The following is a 9,126-nucleotide window of genomic DNA, read 5'->3' as shown; positions in this document are numbered from 1 at the left end:
ATTTAAAAATTACATTGTTGAAGTAGACTCTTTATTAGACACCATGTGCTTTGCTAGAGTTTTGCCATCTGCAATCATATACAAAGCATATTTTGTAATTTGTGACATTTACATAAAATATATCCATCAAAAATTACACTGTGACAGAGGTTCTCAAACTGGGGTGTTGTGACTCCCCAGCCTGAGAAGTTCTGCCTCTGACCCCTTAAAGGAAAGGGGTAAGGCAGCAACGCAATCCCCAGGATCGTCCTGCTGCTGGGGACCGGAGGGATTTTTTTAAACTTACCTCCAGCAGTGCTGGAGTCCTGGAGGGTCCGGGGAGCCCTCCACAGGGTTCTAAAGTAACAGAAAATACTAAAGAATGGTAACATAAGAACAGCTTCACTGGATCAGGCCATAGGCCCATCTAGTCCAGCTTCCTGTATCTCACAGCGGCCCACCAAATGCCCCAGGGAGCACACCAGATAACAAGAGACCTCATCCTGGTGCCCTCCCTTGCATCTGGCATTCTGACATAACCCATTTCTAAAATCAGCAGGTTGCGCATACACATCATGGCGTGTACCCCGTAATGGATTTTTCCTCCAGAAACTTGTCCAATCCCCTTTTAAAGGTGTCTAGGCTAGACGCCAGCACCACATCCTGTGGCAAGGAGTTCCACAGACCAACCACACGCTGAGTAAAGAAATATTTTCTTTTGTCTGTCCTAACCCGCCCAACACTCAATTTTAGTGGATGTCCCCTGGTTCTGATATTATGTGAGAGTGTAAAGAGCATCTCCCTATCCACTCTGTCCATCCCCTGCATAATTTTGTATGTCTCAATCATGTCCCCCCGGAGGCGCCTCTTTTCTAGGCTGAAGAGGCCCAAATGCCGCAGCCTTTCCTCATAAGGAAAGTGCCCCAGCTCCATAATCATCTTAGTCGCTCTCTTTTGCACCTTGTCTCAAAACCAGAAGTGCCCTTTTTGGTTCATTTGCTGGGAGGCGCAGGAAGCAGAGAGCTCCTTGTGATTCAGATGTTGGCTGCAGGTGAGTTTAAAAAAAAACAAAAACTGCCCCATCCCTGGCAGCAGCATGATCCTGGGTATTGTGTCATAGCCTCTCCTCCTCATGCACTTACCTTGGGCCTCAAACTCCCAAGGATTTTGATATGGTGATTGGTTACCTGTGAATTTTAAAAGATGCTTCGCATTGTTGCCCTTCAGTTTTTCCAATTTTCCTTGAAACAAATGCCTTGAAAATGCATTATTTGAGACAGTGATCTCCGCTGACACCAGCAGCCTGGATTGGAGTGAATATCTACTCTGAAACCATATCTCTGCATCCTCTGCCACTATCCCAAAAGCATGAAATTTGGCTTCATTGTGTAGAAGGAAGTGCATGATTTTTGACAGGAAAACAAAGCATATTTAACCCTTTACTTCCACACTATGTTGATGTTGTAGTGCCATGTGGCTGCTACATGTAGGTAAATGTAAGATCCAGACTAAAGCATCATATGCTTTATGCAACATGTATAGTTGTGTCTTGGGGACTTGGTGTCTGGTGCAAATACACATTTAAAGCCATTTCCTTTTATAAGATCTCCTAATAGGTATACAGTATTAAGAGTATGGTATGTCCGCCCTGCTGACAGTAAAGCTGCTTGTGACTACCTTTAGTAATGGTAGAAATTTTAATGAAGCAGATGGTCCCTAAAGACCTGATCAGAGGACACGTTATATCTGCATAATGTCTTTGTTGATCTTCAGGAGTAGAATTGTGCTGTCCAGAAAGGTTTTCAGCATTTTCCTGTTTCTATTAATATGGGTATGCTTTAGAGGGGAATATACCCAGAAGGAAAGTGTCGTGCTAAAAGGTATTACTTGATCACTGTTGCTATATAATTAAATCTGAGAGGTGTTTGCTGGCTATGTTCACCAATAAGTAACACAAAAGGCACACACTATTCAGCAGACATATTATGGTTAAAGAAGAGATGTATAAGAAAATCAGAGATTGAATTGCACAAAGAGTGAATTGAATTGCACTGCTGCACTGCTCATTGTTCTTCAAAGAAACGAAGGCATAAGCAGAGAAGGTTCAGAAACTGAACTCTTGTAGTCTTAAAGCAGGCTGTTGCAGTTCATTTATTTTTATGCCCAACAGAAGCAAGACATCAGAGCTATCAAAATAACAGTCCTAAGCCAGACTGTGGTCATTGGATGGATGGGCGCAGCGCACAGCACTTAGAAAGTGGCCCTTCTCCCAGCCTGTGTTCTGCAGCTGGGCTTCACTGGGGTGGTAAATTCCTGCTACCACTGATGGTTAGGGAAAACCAAACAGAAGGTGGCTGCCTTGGAGAAATCCCATTCCAGAATAATGGAGAGCACCCAGATACTGTCAGAGTGGCAGACTGGGAAGATGGAGCAAACACATCTTTCCCGAATGAACTGAGACCAGGTAGGTTAAAAATAGTACCAGTAAAAGACTTTATTAAAATAAAATACACCTGAACAAAGGTCAATTAAAAAGGCAAAAATAAGACACTTGAGGAATTCAAGAAAGGCAGGATTTATGTGCAGGGGATGGGCTAAAGATTGGCATGGAAGCTAAAAGATGAATAAAGAATTCAAACACATAGTTGAGTTCTTTATCCTAGGTACATAAGCTAGTCTAGGATTTTGGTCTTTATGCCCACACTAAGGGGTCAATCTTATCCAACTTTCCAGTGCTGATGTCATGGAGGCCTCCTGAAAGTTTGTTCCCTTACCTTGGAGCTGCATTACAACTGAAACATTGTGCTGAAACATTGGATAGGACTGGGCCTTTAGTAGACAATCCCCATGGGTTTATCCCACACATGAGGAGAGACCTAGGCAAATGAGCCAAAATGGGAGCACATTACTCGCTTTTTATGACCTGTAGGTGTTTGCCAACTTGAGGTCTAGGATTGCTTACTGAGGGTAGGGTGTCAGCTGAGCTCTTGACTCCCCCCCTCCCCCCAAGGAATCAGATGGGTTTCATGATCTAATAAGCTGGATTGGAGCCAAGTCTTTACCAATTCTAAGATTAATGAGAATTGCATTCAAATGACTCATCATCCTATTCTGGATGCTGATGGAGTATAAGAACTTCCCCAGGTGACCAGAAGATCCAAACAAGGTGAAAAATTGCAGGATACTGGGATATTTCAGCATAAGAAGGAGCAGAATAAGCACAAAGACTTCGATCAACTGGTTAATGGGCACAATCACCTTTTTTTAGTACCCTTCCATTTGCCTCATTCTTGAGTCAATGAATATTCCATCCATTCAAGGGTTATATTCAAAAAGGCTCTACATGCCAAAGAGGAAGAAATATAGTAAGTCCATACTAACAACACCCTGAAAATCCATCTTGCAACACATTTCAGCTGGTTGTATCACATAGAGAACTGTGTTTTCCATTTGTGAAGAAAGGTGCCTGGTATAGGTTCTCTATTGCATCTGCTGCATTATTCCAGTTACATAAAAAGGACCTATTAAAATATCATTGATTTTTATTGTAATAAACCATATGGCACTTGAATAATCTACATGTGCTACAGAACCTAATAATCCCTGAAGGCTAGTGCTGTTATTGCTTCTGCTGAATTAGTAGAAATTGCTCCCTCCCACTTGCTTGGTGTTAGTGGCTGCATTGCCTTCCGAAAATTTTAAGTAAAATGCAATGGATATTGCCTAAAACAGTGGTTTTCAGACTTAGTACCTACAGGCAAATTTCAACATAGTTGTTGGCTAGGTTAGGTTACGCCTCACCAGTCCCCTGCATGCACTGAAGTGTGTGCCCTAGAAAACCCAACGTACACATGTTGCTACACCAATGGCACTCCTTACCACTATGCTGCCTGGGGGCACATCTCCAGGGGTGCTGCCCCCCACACCCATTGTCTCTGCACCAGGCGGGGAGGCTGCAGCCCTTGGAAGACCTTGCAAGGCCTTCTGAGGGCCAGGGAGGCAGTGGACGGCTTTTCTGGCCCTCAGAATGGCATGCTGATACAATCAGCAGCCAACTGAGTGCCACCAGAGGGGGCGCTGTGGGGGGAATGGACTGTGGCATAGCACTTTCCCCAAATCTGGTGTCCAGGGCATTTGCTCATCCTACCCTCCTCAGGTATGCCACTGAGCTGCACCTTCTGGAAAAAAATTGGTAATGATAGGCAGGCTATCTTTCAGGAACCCTTGTCTGTCATGACTGAGCTTTTCATTCAATTTCTGGTATGCATCTATGGAACCTGAGAGTTCCTAAATGCAATTTGAAAAACATTGAACTAGAATTTCGCTGATGGTGGTGGTGTACTATTGGCCAGACACTCTAGACAATGTCTCTCAGTGCTTTAGTCAAGTACCTCTAGAAGACTAAAGCCCTGCAATTGTTCACCTGTGTAGTATGCTTCAATATGATTTCTTTGGAAGAGCTAGCAGATGTCAGAGAGCTCTGCAGGAAGAGCTGAAGCTTGACTGAAGCATTTTCATTTTTTTTAAATTGAGAGGAGAGTAGCTATATTGAAGCCATTCCATTTGAGATTATTATATTTATACTGCTTTTACTGTATTGGGCATTTGCCAATGCTAGGATGCAAGTATTGCAAAAATAGAGAATTTTCTATTATAAATCCAATAACAGTTTATGGCTTTGTTCTTCTGGGGTCCTAAATCACATCTAGCTGATATCCTGATATGATTCTTCTAGCTTTAATTTTTGGATAGATTACAGAATTCTGTCTTTGCAATAAAAGAGTATTTGGGTGTATTGAACCCAAGGAAGTGGATCAACTGCCCATAAAGTAAGTCCCTTCTACTCAAAGAAGTTCCAATATGTTCCTGACAGAGCTGGTGCATGTTCCCCGTTGATGTTAGTTGCAATGCATTTCCACATGTGTATCTTCATTTCACACATAGGTCATATACATTATTATTAAGAATAAGAATATTTATATACAGGCAGTGCCTCGGTATCCACGGGGATCCATTCCTGGACCCCCACAAATACCAAAATTCGCAGATACTGAAATCCACGAATTTCACAACTTTAACCCTCCAAGTGCTCTCCCTGGCCGTCCAAAGGCCTTTAAATGTCACTTTGCCAAAACCAGGAAATGATGTTCTAAGGAAGTGGTTCCCAAAATTTTTCCACTTGCGTACCTCTTGGCAGCCCATTTCCATAAACTGTACCCCTCATATTAGCCCTGAAATGCATTCTAATGCCAGCCCCAATGCATTATAACACAGACCTGCTTTTTTCCCGCCATTATTCAATTTTTTTTTTTCAAGGTCCTGGCAAGTACCCCTGGGGGTACATATAACCCAGGTTGGGAACCATCGTTCTAAAGACTGCCTGAGGTGCCAGAGGTCATTCCGAGGGCCACAGAGGTTGCGTTCATCCTCCCTGGCCCTCAGAATGCTCTCTGGATGCAACTGGAGCTCTGTTCTGGTTGCATTCAGAAGGCTACAGGTTACCCCTGATCAGGGCTCAATGCTGGTCAGAGGACCTGTGTTGAGGCAAATCTGCAGACGAAGAAACGGCAGATGATCAGATGTGACCTGTACCACTTTTCAGCTGTAATCAATTTAAAAGTGTACTAGGTGGGTGATATAGGTGGTATAGAGTCAGCAGATGCAGCCATAATCGTTTTTTTCTTCTCCAAAATGAGAAGTGCACTAAGTGGTTTTTATGTGTGTTTATTTTGTTATCAAAAAATCACACCTCTACCTATACCTCACCACTTGCACAGATGCAGCCATCCCATGGAGGTGTATGCTTCATCCTATGGGAGGATCAGGAACCCTTTCAGAGTAAGGGAACACTTGTTCCCATACCTCCAGGTAAGCTCTCTGTTGAGCTATGGGTCTCTCGGATCTGCAACTGGTTGGTGCAAGTTCGAATGGACCCAAGTAGGCATTGCAAGAGTGGGCAGGGTGCATAGAATATTGGCGGCCCCTTTGCTGCTGATAACTGCTCCTGCCTGTCCCAACATGCCTCCTGGTGGTTCCAATCCCTGCCCTTATCCTCCTTATCTCTGCTCACTGCCCACCCCCACATGTGAACTTAACAAGGGAGCCAGAAGAGCCACTGCCATACAGTTGGCACCACTTGCCATTTGTGGCAGCGGCCCAGTAGTATGTGATAGTGCATCATATTTTACAACACCACAAATCAAGTTCTGACAGCACAGGTGGGGTATAGGATTTGGCAGTCAGTTGCAAAACTATCCCACATCTTAAATGATGGACTAGTACTACTAAAAGCATGCCTGCACTAGTGCATGTGGTAAAAACGGGTTATAGCAGAGGTGTCAAATATAAGGCCTGGGGGTTGGGTGCGGCTCACCGAAGCTCTTTATCCGGCCCTTGAGGTCTCCTAGCACCACCATCAGGAGCACTCAGATGCTGAGCTGGGTTGAGGTGTCACTGCTAAAAGGCAGTGCACATGATAATAGATTAAAAATTGCGTATTTTCTCTTCTGTGATGTGCAATGAGGTAACTAAGTGAGGAAAAAGTGCTTATTTCTGATCATGACCTGCTTATTGACATCACTTCCTGCTTTATGACATCACTTCCGACCCTCAGTGGGCATCATAAATGCTATTCGGCCTACTGCATAAAATGAGTTTGACACCCCTGGGTTAGAGTGCTGACACAAGGGCATTATCCTCTTGTGCTGACACTTGGTTATTTTCACTGGGTCTTATACTCGACTCTATTGGCACATTGTAATACATTTTCATTCTCTTTTTTTGAAGCAAGATCATTTTGGAAATGCTGTTTTCCAGTGCTTATGCAACCCTTCCTGAGGTATCACTGTCTCCAGAGAAATAGGCTTTTTCTAAAATGTATCCTTGTACACATGTCGGGCTGACATCTTCTTTTTCTTCTTCCACTGGCTGTACCATCTAGGACTACTGGCATCTTGGCTGGGCGTGTTGAGATGTGAGTAGCAAGCATTGCAAAAGCATGTCTACCTGTATGGGTTGTCTGTTCTGATTTGGAAAAAACCTCTTGATAGCTGCGGTGCAGGAGACAGACAGGCTGTGGAGAGGGAGCTTGGATACCGTCGTTTGAAAAGGAGCCAGGAGCGGTGTTCAGTAAAGCAGACTGATCTTCCTAGCGCCCGGAAAGAAGACATGGGAAATGAAGTTTACATCTACAAAGAAAACAGAAAGGCTATTGAAGAAGAGAAAGGAGAACAGTGAGGGGAATTCCACATACAGTTGCATTCCTAAGTATAAAAGAAAAAATCTTTTAAAAGAACTCAAAAAGAAATTGAAACAACCCCACTGATAGCCAAGACTGTAGATTTTGTTAATGTTTTAACTCAAAGATAATTGCAGTCGGGAATATACATGAGAATTCATATACAATCTGGATTTGATGATTGATATTTATAATTTCCTATCTGCAGCCATTTTTCTCTATTAGAGATATCTAGATAACGGATAGCTGCTGAATATCACCTAACTCCTACAGCTGTGTCTTTAACCCAGCTGGTTTGAAGATATCAGTAGCCTGCCGAGTACTGTTTAAAACATTTATATCTTGCCTTTCCTAGCTCAATAGCAGGGGTGTCGTTGAGAGGAAGTGACAAGGAGAGCAGAGCTCCAAGACAGCAGTAGTGTTTATACAGCAGGAGCACCCAGATACTTCTTTTTGGTAGTATCCTTTGAAAATGTTTCAAAGGCAGGATCGGGCTCAGCAGGGAAAACTGAGAAATTTGCCTCAGGATATATGTCAGTGTCTAGGCCATTGCCTTTCTCAAGGGCTGCATGACTGATAGTATGTAGCTCATGTTACATTAAGGCTAAAATCCTATCCAAATTTTCCTGGGTGTTAGTTAATACAGTGGAGTTTACTTGTCCCTGCTAAACCCATCCCACAAAAGACTTCATCGGAACCAGTGACATGCGGAGAGGTCCAGGTCTTGGAAGGCACAGCACTGTGGAGTTTGGTGACCTAGAAGTATGGTAGTGACCTGATGACATCACTCCAAACTTCTGGATCACAAAGTTCTGCATTTTGTGTTGAACTCTTTTATCCACCTCAGTTCTTTAAGCAGAAAAGTCCTCTGCAGCCCAGCTCCTCATAATCCCAGATCTGGAAATACAGCTTGGGAGAAATCACCAACATCAAACAGACACTACATCCCACACTACTCAAGTGCACCTTGTTTGTCTTGTGAGTAGTCAAACTGATGAGATGCTTAGCATATTGTGTGGTTTAGATCAGCCTTAATTCTAGGCAGACTCCTCTGTCTCTCCAGAACTGAGAGACCTGAGTCAGCCTCCCTTGAGGAGCTGAGGTGCTGATTAGGAAAGTTTATCCCATGGGAGAGACTGGCTTCCCCAGTATAAGGGAATGAAGTGACTTCATGGCCTGCTGAGAGACTCACTTCTAGTCTATTGCTCCTGGCTGACGCTACAGAACTACCACCCAGCCATGGCCATTTACCACAGCCTGAACCACAGGTACCCTTCTACCTTTGCTTCTTCCACTTTCCCAGTCTTCTTTCTTTCTACTGCTGTACAATTACACAATGGCAGACAGCACAGGAGAAACATTATTGTTGTGATGGATGATTCTGGACAGTCTTCGTGCACATCAGTGCATGAAGATCCAAAGTCATCTTGGCATTTAGAAAAAAACCACATCCGGAGATGTGAAAATAACCTATCACATGTGTTGTACAAAACACTGAAGAATGTGCATGCTTATGCCCTCCTCCTGGCAAAGAATGGGCTATGCTATAGTTCATAGCCCTCTCCTCTACTCACAGCTAGGCCAACAGTATTATAATTAAGTTGTTGAAGGCAAGGGCCACAATCTAGCACAGAATTCAGCAAACTTAAACCCACTGAATACATGGTGGAATGTGGGATGAAGGACGTGGAACTCTGTTGGATTGTGGCCATAACTGCTCCATTCCCCTTGAGTTCAGCGGGATTGACTTGTGAGATACATGTTTAGGATTTCAGCCAAAGTGGAATATTTTTAAATAACTTGAACAGCTGTTTAAGTACTTAAATTAAAACTAATGAGCTCATTTTAAAAAGCATCTGCATAACACTTGTAAAGTAGCCTTTTCTTTCAGTAAAAAAAAAAAAATGAAC

This window comes from Tiliqua scincoides, chromosome 6 (assembly GCF_035046505.1).
Source record: "Tiliqua scincoides isolate rTilSci1 chromosome 6, rTilSci1.hap2, whole genome shotgun sequence".
In the NCBI taxonomy this organism is placed as follows: Eukaryota; Metazoa; Chordata; class Lepidosauria; order Squamata; family Scincidae; genus Tiliqua; species Tiliqua scincoides.
This window is presented reverse-complemented; position numbering follows the sequence as displayed.